Genomic DNA, 18,409 nt, shown 5'->3' with positions numbered 1-18,409 from the left:
GGGATTCGAACTCAGATCTGCTCTGACTCCTTTGGAGGCTAAGCTCTTAACCACTCAGCTCTCCTGGCCTCTCTCATGCCCTTCCCACTACAGCACACTGCTCCCAGTGCATGCAAAGCACTGGCCAAGGAGAGCACTGGCAACCCGCCCCCATTCTCCAAAGGGCAGGAGCGAGGCCCACGGCCCAGGTAAGTCCAAGGTCAGGGAGCAAGGCAGAGAGGAGCGAAGGCCGGGCAGGTGGAGGGTGCAGCTGCTTCGCGGGACTGGGCGGGGGGCGGAGGGAGAGGGAGGCAGGAGGGCCTCTTGGAGCAGTCGAGGGGCAATTTTGTTGGGAAGGGAGATAAAGAGGAACATCAAAAGGAGTCCCAGAGAGTGTGGAGAGGAGCCCGGTGGATTAAATTCTCTTCCAGCTGGGAGAGGCGATGAGAAGGCTGATAGCCAGCAGCCTCGGGTGCCAGAGCCGGAGCCAGAGCTGCAGTGCCCACCCTCCCCACACTGGGCTGGGGAGCCGGCGGCTGCGACAGTTCGGCTTTATTTGTTTATCGGGAGGGGGAAGGACACATGAAATCACTTCTCTTCCCGCGGTCCCCACCCTGCGCAGCAGGCCTGCCTTGCTCCTGGTGATTGAAGTCTTCCTACTCCCCACGGAGGGCAGTGCGCCAGCCTCCGGCCTGTGTTATCAGCAGCTGCCAGAAGGGGCTGCCGCCACTCCCAGAAACCTTGCCCCCTCCCCACCCCACTGCTGGAAGTGGAGGGGTGGCCTTGAGAGCGGTCAGAGCAGGCACTGTCTGGCAAGGTCGCTCCTGGTCTCTGCAGCTCCCACAGCCAGCAGAGCCAAGGCCACCCCAGCAGTCACCTGGCTCCAAGTTGAGGCAATGCTGTTTTTCAACTATTCATTGAGAGTTTATATGTGCTGGCCCCTCTGCAAACATCAGCTACTGGACGCTCACCACGCCCCTGGGAGGGCACCGGGTGGCATTCCCATTATTTAACAGCTGCCACACAGGGCCCTTCCCTCCTCTGGGAGACGTGGACTCAGGAGGGCACCTGTTGTGGGCTCGTATGGGGGCGTCCCGGGTCCCCTCACAGCCTGTGCCTGGCTTCTCTGAGGATGGCTTCTCTGAGGATGGCTTGACTGCTCCCAAGGCCACGCCTGCTGTGCGGGGTGGGGATGGGCTGGGACGAAAAGTGATTTCATGTGTCCTTCCCCCTCCCAACCAGGCTCTTGCCTGGTTCTCTCCACCCTGAGGCCCCTCACTGCTGATGGTGCCACCACTTCGCTCCTTGGAGATGCTCATCTCTCCGCCATTGGTCAGGGTAGCCACTGGGTTGGTGACCCAGTGGTGTGATGCAGAGGAGAGGGCAGAGCGCAGGGCTGAGAACCGGCTCTGTCACTTCCTAGCTGCGTGAGCTTGGACAACTCACGTCCACTCCTGGAGCCTCAGTTTCTTCATCTGTGAAGTGGGGAGAAGAGGCATGCCCACAGGATGAAGAAGCAGTGCCATCTCTTTGTCCCACCATGTTTTGGTGGGTGACGTGAATTGTGTTTTCTTGCCTAAGACAGGAGGCTCCCTGATGACAGGAGTCTTTTGTGCTTTTTTCCTTTGTACTCTAAATGCTAGGGGACCCTCACCCCACCCTGTGAAGTACAATGTGCTCTGGAGAGGATCTTAATTCCCTTCAATAGAAGAGGAAAGACCAGGGTCATGGGAATGCAGGGCTGGCTGGAGAAGGGCCGCAAGGACAAAGGCGGTCTTTACGTTGGGGGTGGTGGGACTGTACCGTGTTGTGAATCAAGACAGACAAGGGCCAGGGTCCTCAGGAGGCACCCAGAGAGCTCTGGGGCTGGAGGGCAGCCTTAGTCCAAGCTGAGAACGGGGCTGGGGACCTGGAGTGCAGAGATGGGCCCCTAGAGTCAGTGCCACCCTCACAGAAGCCCCAGCCAGAACTCAGCCCTGCCACGGAAGAGCCCGGTGACCAGTGAGTCCAGGGTGCAAGGCCCCAAGTGGTGGCTAAAAGCACAGCCTTTGGAGTTGGGCCAGACTCCAGACTCAGTCCTACCTTTCAGCTACGTGACTTTGCACAAACAATTTTGCCTCCTTGAGCCTCAAATTCCTCATCTGTAAAATGGGAAGGATGAGGGCTAGCTGACAGGGCTATGTGGGTGAGCTGCGGAATCTTGGTAATGTGCCTGGGATGGAGTAAGTGCCCAATAAGGGAGAGTTACTATTATTGTTCTAGGGGAGGAGGTATCCCTGGGGAGGGGCTGATTCCTAGACCTGGGGCAGGCAGAGAAGGGCAAAGGCCTGGATGCGTGCAGGGGTGAGGGGACCCCCCATCCTGGGCAAGGGGCCGTAGGTCTCCCTCCCTCCTCCACTGTGCTCTGTTGGTCTAATCCATGCTATTGAGCGGCAGAAAATCAAAGTCCACCGAAGATGTGTTCTTTATCTCTCCTTTGTCCATCCTTCCACCTAATTAACCCCAATCAGACATGCCAAAGTGAACCTTGGCAGGAGGCTGGCCTCTCCTCACCCCCTTCACCCCAAAGCTTGCTGCTTCTCCCTCCAGCCCCCTCACCTAAGGGGGCATCCATTTCTCTTGTCCTGCCTGCATCCCTGGGGCAGCTGTCCTGTGCGCACTGCACGAGGCTGTCCACCGTGAAGTCAGGGAGTCCGAGGGCAATGGGAAGGAGCCCTGTGGCCATCACTGCCTCCATCCCCTAACTCTGTCTCAACCCCCAGGGACCTTCAAGTTCCAGAGTCTTGGAGAACTGATGCCTCCCCTGCAGTTCCCAAGTGAAGGACCACCTTCTTTCTCCTCGTGTTCCCCCATCTCTTGCTGCTCCTGGGCACAGAGTCCCAACTCCAGGGACCCAGCAAAGCCCATATCACAGAGTTGGTAGCTCAGCCCTGCTGTCTCTTTCTCTTCTGCAATCCAGGCTTGTCTGGCAGAGCCTCAGTTTCTCCACCCTGGAAGTGGGCCACCACCCAGGCCTCCATCACGATGAAGGATGCTGCCCTCCATTTCAGGCTCTCAGCCCACCTATACCAGCTCCCCAAGCTCCTGTGCTTTGGGCCCTTGAGCAGCATGAGCAGGAACTGGTGTTCTCTGCATCTGCCCTTAATCGCTGTGTGACTGGGGCAGGTCATTTTTTCTCTCTGGACCTCAGTTTCCTGATCTGCAAAATGGGAAGCATGGACTGGGTGATCCTCCAAGGACCCATGAACACTCGCTGTGCTCTTTCAAATGCTTTCCACTCCTCCCCTCAAGATTGCTCTCACTTCCTCCCCTCCTCCCTCCTTGCCTCTGTTACTCCTTTCTCTTCTCTCTGATCTTCTGTTTCCTCTCTTCCCTCTCCTCTGCCTCTCTTTCTTCCATGCCTCTCCTTGCCTTCTTCCTCTTTCCCCCTCACCTCTCTCTTTTCCATTTTCCTCTCTCTTTTACCTCCTCCCTCCATCTCTCTTCCTCTCTCCTCCTCTCCTGTCACCTGTCATCCTTCCTCTGTTTCCCTCTTTCCTTCCCCCTCCTCCATCCCTTTCTGCCAGACTCCCCCTCCCCCCATGTTATCTGTTGAATTCCACACACGCCTGCACAGACGGGATCAATCCGACGCTGCCTTGCCTTCAGCTTATCTCTGCTCCAAATGATTGATTTTCCCTCTTTAAGAGTAATTTGCTGGTGAATTCCATGTATTGCAAAAACCCCTGTGAAATCTAATTCAATCCGATTGGCAGCTGGCACTTTGGGGAAAGAATACTAGAAGCTGTCAATTTCATAGTGCAGACGTGTGTATTATGCGTTTACAGAAGAGGGTGCGAGTGAGCAGGTGCTCCTCACCTGCACGTGCACACAGACACTCCCCACCCCCCCCATCAGGAGGGATCTTGTCGGCCCTGCAGCCAGCCCCAGCTCTTCTGGAAAACGAATTATAATGTGCATTGGGTACTTGCATCAAGGTAAGTGAGGGACAGGTGCTTTCAAATTCTGTTTTCCTAATTTGTAGCCCATCACCCTAGTGCACTATGGGAGTCTCACACTTCCAAAGCCCAGCTACACCTGACCACTTGTCTCCCTCCTACCCCCCTCCCCCCATCCCCTCCTGTTCCTGGGCACAGAGTCCCACCTCCAGGGACCCAGCAAAGCCCATAACACACGGTGGTAGCTCAGTCCTGCCGTCTCTTTCTCTTCCGTATTCCAGGATTTTCTGGCTCAGAGCCTCAGTTTCTCCAGCCTGGGACTGGGCCACCTCTCAGCTTGAATCAGAGATGATGTGGCACTGCTCCTAGTTGACCAGCTGTCCCAGTTTGCCTGGAACCTAGAGGGTTCCCGGGATGTGAGACTTAAAGTGTTAAAACCTGGGCAGTCACGGGCAAACCAGGATAGTAGGCCCCCAAAGCGATGTGGTGTGTCTAAGAGCCCAGCGCGGGTTAATTGGCATCACTGCCCAGGTGTGGAGGTCATGCACTTGGTGTGGAAAACAAGGAGTCTAAGCATCTAGCTCCAACCACACCAGCCCCAGTGTCCTACAGTGCTCCCCAAAGGCCACGCTGACTTCAGAGGCTCCAGCCCCCATACAGCTCATACATAGGTGCTGGCCCTTACCAGTGAGGACAAGCACACAGCTGACCAGCGGCTCTTGCTCAGCCCTGGTGACCACTGCTCTGGGTGGGTCCCATCTGGGGGTCATAGGTGCCACCTGTGTCCACCAGATACAGCAAAGCTAATTGTATCCACCCCCAGAGTTGAAACCAGCCACTCTGGCCTCATTTCTATGCCGCAAATAGGCATTTCTGGTGGGATCCAAATCTTTGGGTTGCCCTGGGCCTCTAGGGACCAGACCAATCAGCCAATGAGTACTTACTGAAACAAAGGAGCTTTACAGGGGACTGGCCAGGAGGGCTAGGCTCCCCTTAATAGTGCCTGTGGGCCTGGCCAAAGGGTAAGCTTTATGTGGAAGGCCCAGGGGTCACAGGGACCTTTCCAGGCCCAGACATACAGGGAGTGCTGCCACAGGTCACCTGGACGGTGAATTATGAGGCTAGAGCTCTTAATTCCAGGACAATATGCTCCACCCCCCACCCACCAAGATCCCAAGGGAGCCAGACCACGTCCCCCTCCTCCTTCCCTTTCTCCCCGCCACCTCAAGTGAGAAGCTTAACAATTCCTTCCTCATGGCCCTGCCTTGCAAACCGAGTGCACCTCCCGGCACAGGTGGCCTCCTCTGTGACATCAAAGTCTGCTATTCTGATCACAATCTGCCCTCTTGGACCTGACCCCTAGACCTGGCTTCAATCCCCTCCCCCACTCCACCAGCAAACCCTACCCTGGAGTTCTGGTTGGGGTTGGGGCATGGGCTAAAACGGGTGTAAGTGTTCTCAGAGGTGCAGGGAGGAGAGTCCAAAATGCAGGCAAAAAGAGTGCGCATCCCAGGCTACCCAAAGCCCAGAACTGCCGGCCCCTCTCCCTGGAGCCCTTCCAGGATGACCACGTGGCCTGAGGGGCAGGGCCGGGCAGGAGGAGGTGAGGGGGCGTCCAGCCCTCTACTTTGCATTCTAGGGGTCTGGAACAGAGCAGGCGGGCGCAGAGGCAGGGCAGGGGCTGCGCCTTGCTTGTCCTGAGTGGCTGCCCGGCTCTGACTATTTACCATGCTAAAACTATTTCCCTGTTCCCACAGAGAGAGAAATGTGCGGCAAGGCAAAGAAATCTAAACGCCTTATGGAAATCAGGAGGGGGACACGGCCTGCTGTGAATCACACCATTTTATATTCCTCTGCCTCTCTAACAGCGAGTCCATCTTCCCCAGGCCTCTGGGTGGCAGGGAGGGGCTGAGAGGGCTGGCTGGAGGGGGCGGGAGAGGAGGAGAGAGCCCTGGAGCTGACAGGCGTTGTGACCTGGGGCATACAGTCTCCCGTCTCTGGGCTGCCTTTCAAAATGAAGAATCCCATTGCCTCAGGAGGCCCCAAGGGCAGAGCTCAGGACTATTTAGAGGCCATAAACCTGGGTGTCCTGGGATCCTGGGAGCCAAGAGAGTGTGTGACTTGATCTCCCTCCCCCCATGGCCCTCTGCCAAGTGGAGCTGCCCAGCCTTGGGTCCCCTTCCCCATGAACAGAGGCACACAAATGCCCTAAGGTGTACATCCCTTGGCTGGAACAGGATGCTGGGCTCCAGGCAGATGGGTGACCACACCTGGTGACAACCCCATGTGTCACTCAGCTGCCCCTGGGCATCCTGTAGTCAAACCTGGGGCACAGCTGCCCAGGCATGCAAAAAGCCCCTCCCACTTGACACATACCATGTCTTCCAAGGCACACAATAACTATGGTTGTTTGGACAAAGGAATAAACACGTGAATGAATGGGCTGCCTGTGTGTTTATCTGTGAATGCGTGGGTGTGAGAAAACATCAGAGAGGAGAGAGAGATAGAGAGGGAGGAAGGTGGGAAGGAGGGCAAGAGAGAGATGATCAGATTTAAAGAGACACTAAGAGAGAAATAGAGACTCGGAGAGACAGCAGCGTGGGTGGGTGGAGGGCATTCAGATGGGGAACTAAGCTGAGGGAAAGATGAGACCAGGAAAGCCGGGCCACGGCCCAGCAGGCTGGTGGCAGATGCAGCAGCTCCCATCTCCTTTTCCTGCTCCTAGCCTGCCCTTTTGAGCTTCTCACTCCCACCACTGGGACGCTACCCCAGCCTCATCCCAACCCCTGCCTTTCCCCAGACCCCACAGCCAGTCCCTGCCCATTCTGCTGTGTGCCTTCACCCTCAGTCACTCTCCTCGTTCTCCTTGTGTCCAGATAAAAACACAGCTCTGAGGATATCACTCATGCTCAAGACCTGTCGACGGCTCTCGACTGCCTGCTGAATTAGGTTCAAACTCACCATGGCATTCAAGGCCCCCCAGCCTATCTTTTTGGCTTTATAGGAGGGTGTATGTTACATATTTGCTGAATTAAATGACAGTGGAGAGAAGGATGGTGATCTGAGTCTAAAACTCTACCAGTGGTGCTATTTGTGCTAGACCTTTCACTTCATATTTTTGTGGGGGCAGTCTTTAATAATTTATAATTAACATGCAGTGAAATTGACATTTTTGGGTATACAGTTCTATGAATTTTACCACATGTATAGATTTATGTTACCCCCATCACAACCAGGATACAGAAAGTTCCATATCCCCCTCTCACCCCAAAACTCCCTGTGCTATCTGGTTCCAGCCCCCCTCTCCTGCTCCTAAGCCCTGGTAATCACTGACCGGCTCTCCGTCACTGTAGTTTTGCCTTTTTGAGAATGTCATGGGAACACGCAGGATGCAGCCTTTGAGACTGGCTGCTTTCACTCCGCCTTATGCCTTTGAGATAGAATGAGTTAGCTTATCTGCATGGACCGCAGAGGTGGAGGGAAAGTCCTGCATCCCTCTGCGGGGTGAGCTCCGGGGGAGGGCTTTGAAGGCAGTGGGAGAAGAGGGTCAAGTGGATTAAAAAAAAAAAGCTGGATAGGCCAGCTCTGTAAATGTTAGCGGATTTGGACATTCCCTAATGAGGGCAATTAAGAGTCATTATGCTGAAAACAGAAAAGTAAACACAGACACGTATGCTAATTAGTACTGCTGACGGATGTTAGGAAGGGCTGCCTCCTCTCTCTTCTGGGTCCTGCCCCTTCTCCTGCCTCTTAAGGCCCCCTTCCTCCCACTGCCTTGGTCACTCTCCTGTCCTTCAGTGCTCCCTCTCAGCTCCCTCTTCCCTCAGAGGCGGCTCCATCTCAGTCATCTTTGCTGGTTCATCCTCCTCTCCCCTAACGTGACCAGTGGGGTGCCCTGGGCTGCTCAGCCCCCAGCACTCCTCTGGGCCCTACCCACACTGTTTCCTAGGTGAGCCCACTAGACCCTTTGCTTTCAACACAATCCAGATGCTGGTGACGCTTACATTTCCATCTCTAGCCGGGACCCACACAGTGGTGGCTGGAGCCACCTTGGCTCCTGGAGGCTTCCAAGAGCCAACGGTTAGGGTTCCAGGGTCTAGGAGAGCCAGCTGGGGTCACAGTGGTAGGCGAGATCAGCCATGGCAGGAGTATTCACACCACAGAGATCACTAAATGCTGCAAACAAGGGTCCCCCACTCTGGAGCCTCTTGTTGATTTACCAGCACACCCCCTCGGCCTTCTGGGAATGTCCATTTGGATGTGTAGCAAGCATGTCAAATGGAACATGTTGAAAGTTTACCTGCGGATTCCACCTTCCCCTCCCCAAATCGACCTCTTCACCATCTCAGGGAGCAGGAATTCCATTTTTCTAACTGCTCAGGTCAAAGGGCTCGGGCAGTCCTTCTCAGCACGCTCACCACACACGCGAGCACATCAGCACGTCCTGCTGAGTCTCCCCTCTGACAGGCCCCCGAGCTGTCGGCTTCTCCCTCCTCACAGCATCTCCCTGGCCACTTACTGCGCTCACCTCCTGGCAATGGCTCTGTCCTGTATTCTCTACTGTATTCACCTCGGGCAGCCAGAGCATCCTTTAAAAAATTTTTTTTGAGATAAAATTCACCATTTTAACCATCTTAAAGTGTACAATTCAGTGGTTTTTAGTATACTTACACTGTTGTGAAACTACCACCTCTGTCTAGTTATAAAATATTTTCATCATTCCAAAAGGACTTTGGCGGTTGTGTTCACTTACGAGCAGTACCTGGATTAGCACCCGGCACACAGTGGGTGCTCAACAAAGATTTGTTCAATAAACAAACTAACGAATTGATGCCCACCTTGCACTCAGTGTGGGGTCCCCCAGGCTGCTGGGCACCTGCTGCCCCGCGAGCTCCACTGGCCTCTGTGTGGCCTTTGCCTGCTCTGTGAACTTACGGAGGTTTCCTCGCTGAGCCCTGTTTTGCCCACGTGGGACAAGCAGAGATACCATCTGCCTGTTTGGCACTGGACTCAGGGCACCTGTCAGGATGGAGGGCAGGAAAACCCGCTCTGCTCTGTCCTGATCAGCCTTTTAACCAGGGGCTTGAATGCATAACAACTTGATTTTGAAAATTCCTTCTCATCCTCAATTCCTTTTTCAAATTGAATGGGTAACAGATGGAGAAACTGAGGCCTGGAGAGGGAGAAGGGAGCGTCTGCCCTATGCCTTCATGGACAGAGTGACAACACAGATAGGACATCTCACCTTGCCATGAAATGCCTCCCGCCCCGCCCCACCCACCCCTGCACCGTTCTCCCCTTCCAGGGGTCAGAGTCCATAGGAGCCATGGAGAGCAGGCCCTGGGGACGAGGCGCCGTGCCCTCCCTGTGGCCCCCACCACCCAGCACGGCTCTGTAGGGCCTGTTACTTGTTGACTAGGATGTCTCACAGCCATGGTCACGGAGATGGGCTAACACCCAGGCACACCTCCCAGCTGAGCTGTGCGGACCCCTACCCTTCGAGAGAGGGGATTAACAAGACACACCATCTATTGCTGTCAGCGGCGTGACAGGGGGTGTGGGAGGAAGAAACCACGTTCTGGGAGGAGCGTCCGTGGGTGTGAACCAGCCAGGAAGCGATGGAGAGAGGAAGAGGGGTGGAGCACGAAGTTTGTTAGTTCTGCTTCTGATCCCAGTGGGGGCTCTTCAGGAAGCCCAGCCACTGCTTTTGGGGAGCGGGACTCCCAGAATAAAATGCTTCCCACACCTTCGCATCCATGCCAGTCCTGCTAATGAGCAAGGGTGGTGGTGGGTGTGGGCAAGGAGACCACCCCCAGGGAGGTGGGCAAAGGGGAGCAATCCTCAAATCCAACAGGAGAGATGACCTCCAGCTGCTGGAGGGGACTCGGGCCAGGCACTGGGGCGGGGAGGGGGTGAGGAATGGGCACTGGTGCCATAGCTGCCAAACAGGCCCTGCCTGCTTCACACCCGCCAGGGCTTGGGGCCGTGTAAAGAGCATGCTAATTAGATTTATGGATGAGACTAAATTAGGAGGTGTCTGAAGCACCCGAGGACACCCTCTGGTCCTCAGGGAGGTTGGAGCTTAGCATGCTGGGAAGAATCACACCACGGGATGCAGCCACGCACAGAAAAATCCTAATAATCATCGTCGTCGTAATAAGAGCCTTGGCGAAGGCAACTGGGGAGAAATTAATGGGAAAAGCACAGACGGGGCTGCCCTGCTCCCCCTGGCTTCCCTTCTAGAGTGGCTTTGCTCTGAAGTCAACAGATATTTTCCTGGAGAGTTTAATCTTGGGGGAGGAACCCTAGAAATGTGAGCTGAAGCTGTGACACAACAGAGGTTTTGCAAACAGACCCCTGCCCACCGCCAGGGCAGAGGGCGGGGGAGCAGAGGTGCAGAGCACCACGGATTCCAGGTACCAGCTGTGTTGACACTGCTTTGGGTGGACACTTAACCTCTGCTATGCAACAGAGTCACCAGAAGACATTTTAGAAATAGGAGCAGCCAGAACAGACACCTTGGCCTGGGGAATGGGGAACGAGGTGAAGACAATGCTGACCTCCACTTCTCCACATGCCTCGCCTTGGTTGCTCCCTGTACCAGAGCCCTCACCCCCTACCTCCTCTCAGCTTTACTTCACTGATGAAATCACAAGCTGGGTGACAGGTACAGCATGTCAGAGGCATTTATACCTCCGGAGGGATTCTGTGGGAGGTGGGCAATTTCCAGCCAGATCCAGTTATCTCCCTGATGGAGGGAAGAAAGGTCTGGATAATCACACATCCAGAGAATGCACAAACCTCCCTCTGCCTCCATGGGATGCTGACTCCGCGCCTCCTCTCCTCGCCCCACCTCTTCCCTGCTTCTAGAGTTTGGTGGCTAGTTCAAATTGCTTTGGAAAATAGGAAAACGGAGGTCTGTGCCCTGGGTCGCATCAGCAGGTGGGGAGGGTTTAGGGCAGCTGGGACCGTGGCCTGGGCTGGCAGGGGCGCATATTTCCCGGGTCTCTACCGCAAAGCAGATGCTGGTGGAAGGATTTATGGGGCCCAGTTGAACAGTGGCCTGGAGGGTCCAGAGCTGGGAAACGGACCCTCAGCTGAATGTGTGACGCAGAGCAAACAGGCCCCCTGCTCCCACCCTACCCAGCCCCACCCCAAAGGGCTCAGGATGCCAGCTCCGAGAACCAGCGGATCGTCAGCCTTACAGCAAAAGCCCGAGGAGGGACTAGGCTGAGGCGGCAGTCAGTGAGGACGGGAACTGCGGAGGCTCACCTTTTTTGGGCCATGGACCCCCGATAGCCTAGTGAAGCCCACGGACCGCCTTCTCAGAATAACGTTTTTAATTGCATAAAATAAAATGCATGGGAACACAGAGTCAACTAACTATTTTGAAATACAGTTACCACAGTATTTTAAAAGGGTCTTATAGTAGAACTGTGTGTTTCTCAATGCATTAAACATGAGATTTGGCAGCAGGTGTAATACCTGCTGTAATTTCCAGGTAGTGACGAGTGTAAATGCTGTTTTGAGGTCTCTGTAACACCTGTAATGTGAGATGGAAATATTGGCGAACTCTTGTGGGGTCCGAGCCACGGTACCACTACGCTACACTCTGTGGTTGGCTTCTATTTCCACAATTAAAGGGGGCTGAGGTTCAGCTGGAAGTCAGTGGAAATAAAGAGACAGATTTTTCTCCATCCAGGGTCACAGATGCCTTGGGGGAGGGTCCGTGGGCCCCCCTCCCGGGCTAAGAACCCCTGGACTGAAAGGAAGCCTGGGAGGCGCCGACAGAGATGCAGTCACAACCCTGCAGGGCCGCGTGTGGAGAGGGGCCAGAGAAACAGCAGGCCGGACAGACTGACTAATGGGAACAAACGCGAAAATAAATTTAAACAAATACAAGGCCGCGCGCTGTGGCTCCCTCACAGGCCTGGAACACACGTGGAATGGAAAATGAGGGGGATGGATAAAAATAAAGGCCGAGATTAGCAGGAGAACAAGAACAATCCCCTTCTCACTGCCCCCCCCCCCCATCCCGGCAGATAAACCCAGTATCTCGGAATATGGCTTTTTCTCTCGTCATTTACTTTCTTTTATTTATTTATTTGGTAATGTTTTCTCCTTGGGGAGGTGGGTAATTCTCTCTGTTTTTTTCCTATGCCCCTCAAACAAATGAATCGTGTCATCTCCTGGCTGAAATAGAAATTAGGTCCTGCCAGATGTGTCGTCGTTCACCTCTGCGGTGCAGGTGCCCCTGCTGCCTTACCGCCACCCCCAGCCATGCTGGAGGTGGAAGAGCCACCAGCGAACCAAACCTTTGAGAATGGGGAGCCGTGGTGACAAATGTGGGGCCCCACAGTACATGCATGAGGCATAGGATGGAGAGTTCAAGGTGAAGTTCTGTGACCTGGCTGTGTGACCTTGGGCAACCCCCTTAACCTCTCTCATCTTCAACTTCTTCCTCTCTGAAAAGGACACAATGATACGCATATCTCATGGGCTGGGAATATTAATTGTTAAAATTTAAAGAGTGATTTCCATGGGCATTGTTCTAAGTATATATATTAACTCATTTAATGCTCAAAACAACTCTGTGAGGTAGGTACTATCATTGTCTCCATCTTGCAGATAAAACTGAATCTGAGAGGATAAATAAGTCCCCTAATATCACAGGGATCAGAAGTTGCAGAGCCCGAATTTGAACCCAGGTAGTCTGGCTTCAACGCCCTTATTTTTAACCACTCCAGCTGCCTTTCTCTTTCTTACCTAAGAAGGGATGCTCCAGGGGGTACCAAATAAACAATCACACGGGGGGGCTGGGACAGGTCAGGGGGACGATGAGGCCCACAGAGGTGCCGGGCCCCTCTGCCCAAGGCAGGGACAGAGGCAGCTGGAGCAAGTTCAGGGCAGGGAGATGGCCGACGTCGGGAGCAGGGTGGAGGGGAAGGTCAGGTGGCACCCTCCCCTGCCTACCCAGGTCCTCTTGGACAAAGAGAATGTCGGGATGTGTAGAGTCCTGAGGCTGACTGGTCCAACCTATGGCTTTCCAGAGGTGGACACTGAGACACAGTGGGGACTCACCTGGCCTCACTCCACGTGTGAGGAGCAGATGGGTGGGACGCAGCTTCCCTGTCTGCTCCCCGCCCTCTCTGGGCAGTGGGGCAGGTCTGGCAGCGGAATGCCACGGGCAGAGGTTAAAACCCTGGGCCCATTGTAACGGGAGAGCGTTTGTCACAAAGACAGAAGGTGGCACTCAGCGTCTTCCCGGGAAGCGTGTGGAAGGCAGTTTCTATTGGACTTTTTGGGTTTCATTATAAGGGGACTGGGGTTCTCTGGCTTCCTGCAGACACCTTAAGAGGAAAATGTCTAAACTACATGGGAGCCTCAGCTAGACGCCAGGAAGCACGTGCTGGCTGGGATAGGTGGGCAAGGAGGGGGAGGTTTTCTGTGCAGGAGCCTTTGCTAGTTGCCCTGCTTCCTCCCTGACGGTCCGTTTTTAACACAGCCATCCACTGGCTCCTTAAGAAAGGTGACTCAGAGCATGCCAACCCCCTGGCACCCTGCGGGGCTCTGCGGCCTGGCCTCCTACGGCTCTCTCCAGCTCCCCGGGCCAGCCACATGGGCCTCTTTTCTGCTGACTGAAACTGCCAGGCTGTCTCCCTTGTGGAGACCTCCGCCCTTGCAAGGGAGCACCGCTGCTGGAATGTTCTCCCTCCGCAGCTCCACGTGGCTGCCTGCTCCATACCACTTAAATGCAGCTAATAGGGCACCTCCTTGGAAAGACTTCTGGGACCACAGAATTGAAAATATCCCCCTACCCTACCCCATTACTCACCCTGTCTACTGACTTCTCGACATTCATTTACACCTGCAATGATGTTGATGCTTACTCCTCCGGCTGCCCCACTGGAATAAATACAAGCTCTTGGAGGGCACTATCTCCCCAGTGGCGGGCACACAGTAGGTACACAATAATGTTTATCGAGTGAATGCATGCATAATGTCACCACCTGTGTAAATTTCAATATAGTCCCTCAGAAAGGCGGGGGGTGGGGGGTAGGCGGTAAACTAATGAGGTCTAAAGGCCATTCTGAAACAGTTCCAATTCTCAGAAGCAGCCAGAACCAGGCAGTAGAGGCCTCTCTGGGGGCATATTGGCACCCCACTCTCCAGTCCAACCCCGCTCCTCTGCAAAAATATTCTCAAGGACAGCAGCAAATATGTTCTGAGAAGTTGCAGGTCAGAAACGAGACAGAAATAAAGTGGATCAAATCTCTCAACTCCTGAGAAGAAGGTAGAATGCAGGAGAATGGTATTTCTCCTGATGTTGCGGGAGAGGAACTGTCAATTTTCAGCTAAGTCAACTGGGAGGGGTCGTGCACAATGCAGAAACACTGTTTAGAAACAACCCCCTTTGCTGGAATTTGTAAAGCAGCCAGAGGCACGATGGGCTCCCACACTCCCTGCTCTCCTCCCCAGTGCTTAGAGGCAGGATGCGGAACAGATACTCCACTTGCATCTATGTAGAAGAGTGTTTTCTAGGATAACTGAACAGAATATTCTAACCATCCCAGGACCCTGCCGTGCAGGTGGGCAGACACAACGGCCTGTGGCCGGCTCAGCTGTAGGAGGACCAGGGAGCTCTGTAGGTACCATAGGGAGAGGGAAAGCTGACCAAACTGGAGGAGGCACAGAGCGCATGGCGGGCAGGGGTGGGTTAGCATACGGTAGGATCCAAGTGTGTTCTTGAGTGTCGAGTGTGTTGCTTATGTCCTGTGGCTTCCAGAAAGCCAGGAGAGACAAGAGGAGAGCCATGAACAACCAGGGCGCGGTGAACGAGGCTGCCACAGGCTTTAATTTGAAACTCAGAGATGGGCTCCCACAGCAAGGCTGACTCCTGGGGGCTTTGCCTGGAGATTTTTTTTCGTGATTTGCATTTCATCCGTCTATTTGCATCTCAACTGTCACGCGGTACAAATGGGCTGTTCTTGGTTTCAGCCTACCCCAGCCTTTCCTTTTCTGCCTTCTGTGACTTTTCTATAGCTGGGCAAAGGAGAAGAAATTACTCGGCAAGACTTGACAATGAGGACGGAGTCCTTGGGAGATAGAAAGAGCCTCTTTCAAGAACCTTTCTTGTTTTGAATGGTCAGGCAGAGCCTGAGATTCAGCAAGAAACTGAGCAGAATCTTAGGTCTGGAGGGGATGGCAGACATTAGCTAGTCTTTGTGAATTAGATTAGCCTCCTTATTAGGAATGACTGCCACAAAGTGCTGACTGAGAGATTAAACTGCTTCCTGCTTCCCCTTCTGTTTTCCATCAGCACCCTCTACTGTCCCACAGTGGACTTTTGAGGTCACCTTCCTACATTAACTCTGCTGGAACTGGGCTTCAGCACGGAGCACTGACGGACGATCCAGGTTGGATAAGGCCCTGGGTCACCTCGCTGCTACTTTTATCACTTACTCGTGCTTTAACTCAACACAGTACCTATTTCTGCAGTGCCTCCCATGTGCCAGACAGAGTGTGAGGCACTGGGTACACTGGTGGGCAAGAGCAGACCGGCCCCCGCCTGCGGCTCGGCCAGTCTAATCCGGGAGACGGATACTACTGAGATCATCACTCTGACAAGCGCAAAATCAGCCATGGTGAGTGCAAGGCAGGGTCGCAAGGCCCCAGGGAACTATGACCAAGGGAGTTCGCCTCTCCTCGTGCTCCCTTCCCTCCTCCAAGTTTGCTCTGAGAACACATTTTCTGCCACGCCTAGCAAATCTAGTCACGGACACCCAGATGCAACTCCCAACAGACGTCTTCTCCCCTCAGAAAGCGAACTGGAAGAAATGACAATTTTTTAAAAGTCTCTTTTACAGAACCTGTCTGATTTCTCTTTGGGGTTCCCTGATTTTTCACAGGTTCTGGGCACTCGGGCAGTGCTCAAGAGTCAGTGGCCTCTGTCTGCTGTTCCTGTTGGCAACATGGCTGAAAGCTCCACCTGGGAGCCCGGGCCCTGACCCTCAGCACCCAAGACTGGGCCCTGGGAGCATGGACCTGTGTAGATCTGAATCCTCCAGAGTTTTGGAGAGTGAAGAGATGGGAGACATGAAAAAGAAGGGCAAATTAGAAAGCATTTATCCCTCCTGCTTATTTAGGATCAGCCCAGGACCATGTCTGCGGTGGCTTGAGTACAGTGCTACTGGAAGACTGCAAGACGACCCCGATGACCTCAGGGCGGGGGCGTCTGGGCTGAGGGGCTGCCTCTCCCCTGTGATAGTTCTCTCTCTGCGCCTCACCCTGCCTTGGAGAAGGGGGACCCTGTGGAGAGGAGGCCAGTCCTCTGCTGTCAGAGGCAGTGGCCAACTCCCTGGGGAAGCACGGAATGGTCCCAGGCAGTGCTGGGCACCCTGTCCACAGTGGGCATGCTGATGCCTCTGCCTGGGGGGGTGTGGTCACTAGTGGCAGGCTGGACCCTGACAGCCCTCAGCATTCCTGCAGACGCTTCAGACAGGCTTTCAGCAAAGGGAGCCTGAGAAAAACCCAAGGGGTCAGGTGACCTGGAAATCCCCCAACCCCAGAGCGGGGCCCTGGGGGTTCCGGCCCTGCTGGTGCCGATGCTCCCTGGACCCATCTGGTTAACATCCGTGTGTGGCAGGCACCGTGCTAAGTCCTATATACGTGTCATCTCATTGCCTCCTCTCCACATCCCTCATCCACAGTGCTCGTGGTGGACACAAACATGTAGCTGCTTCCTCACTTTCCCCAGCCTTCTGGCAGTCAGGTGGGGGAACATAGCTAGTTCTGTCCCCTGGTCCTGGCTGGAAGTCACAGAGCCACTTCCGGGATGAAGCATAGAAGAGCTGGTGCTTTGCCCCCTAGCTGTCCCCTCCTACGGCAGTGACCAACGTAAGCGGGCAGTGTGCCCTTGATCACCTACACAGAGGGAGGCTACCTGCCCACCCGTGCTGGCCACGTTGTCTGAAGGAGAAACAAACTCTGTTTCAGTGTTAATGTTACGGCAACAGAAACTGACGGCTACGTTTTCTTGTTATTTCTTTTTTATAAAGATGAGGAAAGTGAGGCTTAGAAAGGGTCAGTGACTCACCCAAGGTTGCAGAGCTAGCAAATGGCAAGGCTGGACTTGAACACAGGCCCCATCTGATTCCAGAGCCTATGCCGTGAACCACTACACGAGCTGCCTCCTCTCTGGGTGGCCTCCAGAATGGGGCCCAGATTCCTTGGCTTGGCATTCAAGGCCCTCTGAGGCCTGTGTCCCAGCCCACCTTCCCACAGCCACTACACAAGCCCTGCACCAGCACATCGGTTACTCCTGTTCTCTCCACCTCGCAGGTTTCTGCCTCCGGGGCCTCTCTGTGGGCCAATGCCTGGCCCACTGGCCTCCTGCGCTCTCTTCCACCATCTGATTTGTGCCCAAGGCTCAGGCCTAGTCCCCTCTCACTGTGGAGCCTTTCCAGATCTTCCCACCCTTCCTCAGCCGAGCTCTGGAGCCCTCATGCCCGCGGTCACTGGACCCTGGACTCACACTCTGGCAGGGGCCTCTCTCTTCTTAGGCATCATGATCAGCCTGAGACCTAAGAAAGGCCTTTCTCCCGAGGTCCCATTCACACAGCAGCCTCTAAAGGGGGTGCTGCACTCGGGGGGCACGAGACGGTCCACTGGGGCGTGAGAAAGTGTCAGAACTGGTGTTTCTACCTGTTCATCTCCACCCTGTAAACTTTGTACATATTTGCATATGTTTTAAAATGCACAGACCATATTTGCATAAACACATGTGGCCCCTTGGGATGGGGACCATGGGTTACACTTCCTGGACTCCCTCAAGGGGCCAAATAGAGCTCCTAGCAAACAGTCGGTGCTCAGTACATACTTTAGTTATGCCAGACAGAGAGGTATGGAATGACTTAGCAGGAGATGGAGGCACGTGTGCACACATACACACACCTGTGCACATGGTGGGAATGACTTGCCCTCGCAGCCCTGAGTCCTTGCGGGGACGGGGGCCCCTGTCCAGTTGAGAGAAGCTGACAGGACATGGGGAGGGATGTGGGAGGAAGGGCTCCTGGATGGGCATGCTGGGTGGTTTGCTGAGCAGCCAGAGCGGAGAGGGGCAGGAGGAATGAGAGGAACTGGGCCTGGAGCAAGGCCAACGTGCAAGCAGTGTGCAGAGTAAGCGCAGAGAAGCACCTCAGGCTGAAGACCCTGATGAAATTCCTGAGCAGCGTGGGCTGGGGGAGCAGCCGTAATAGAGAGAAGTCCTGTTAAGGTCTGTGGCTGCTGACAGGCGGGCAACACAGGGCATGAGAGGGGCCGGGGAGGAGGTAGCTGGGAGGGGCCCTGTGGGGATGGAAGCCTGTCCCATCCAGGCCTGGCCCCTGGGCCAATGGCGCAGGGCATGGCAGGGCTCATGGGGGCCACAGCCTGGCCTGGAGCCTCCTCCCTCCTCCCCTTCTCAAGCTTTCCTCACTCCTGGCCCATGTCCC

At 54.7% G+C, this 18,409-nt stretch overlaps 1 protein-coding gene across 1 annotated transcript in view; it reads right to left on the bottom strand.

The window, feature by feature from the left end:
- Positions 1 to 18,409, bottom strand: part of LOC123275617 (cadherin-23-like) — a 323,533-nt gene that overhangs the window by 97,461 nt on the left and 207,663 nt on the right. The gene's annotated exons all lie outside the window — the stretch shown is intronic.

The sequence above is a fragment of the Equus asinus genome, chromosome 2 (genome assembly GCF_041296235.1).
Source record: "Equus asinus isolate D_3611 breed Donkey chromosome 2, EquAss-T2T_v2, whole genome shotgun sequence".
Classification (NCBI taxonomy): domain Eukaryota; kingdom Metazoa; phylum Chordata; class Mammalia; order Perissodactyla; family Equidae; genus Equus; species Equus asinus.
Note: the sequence above shows the minus strand (reverse complement) of the source record. Positions and strands in the feature narration are given on the sequence as shown.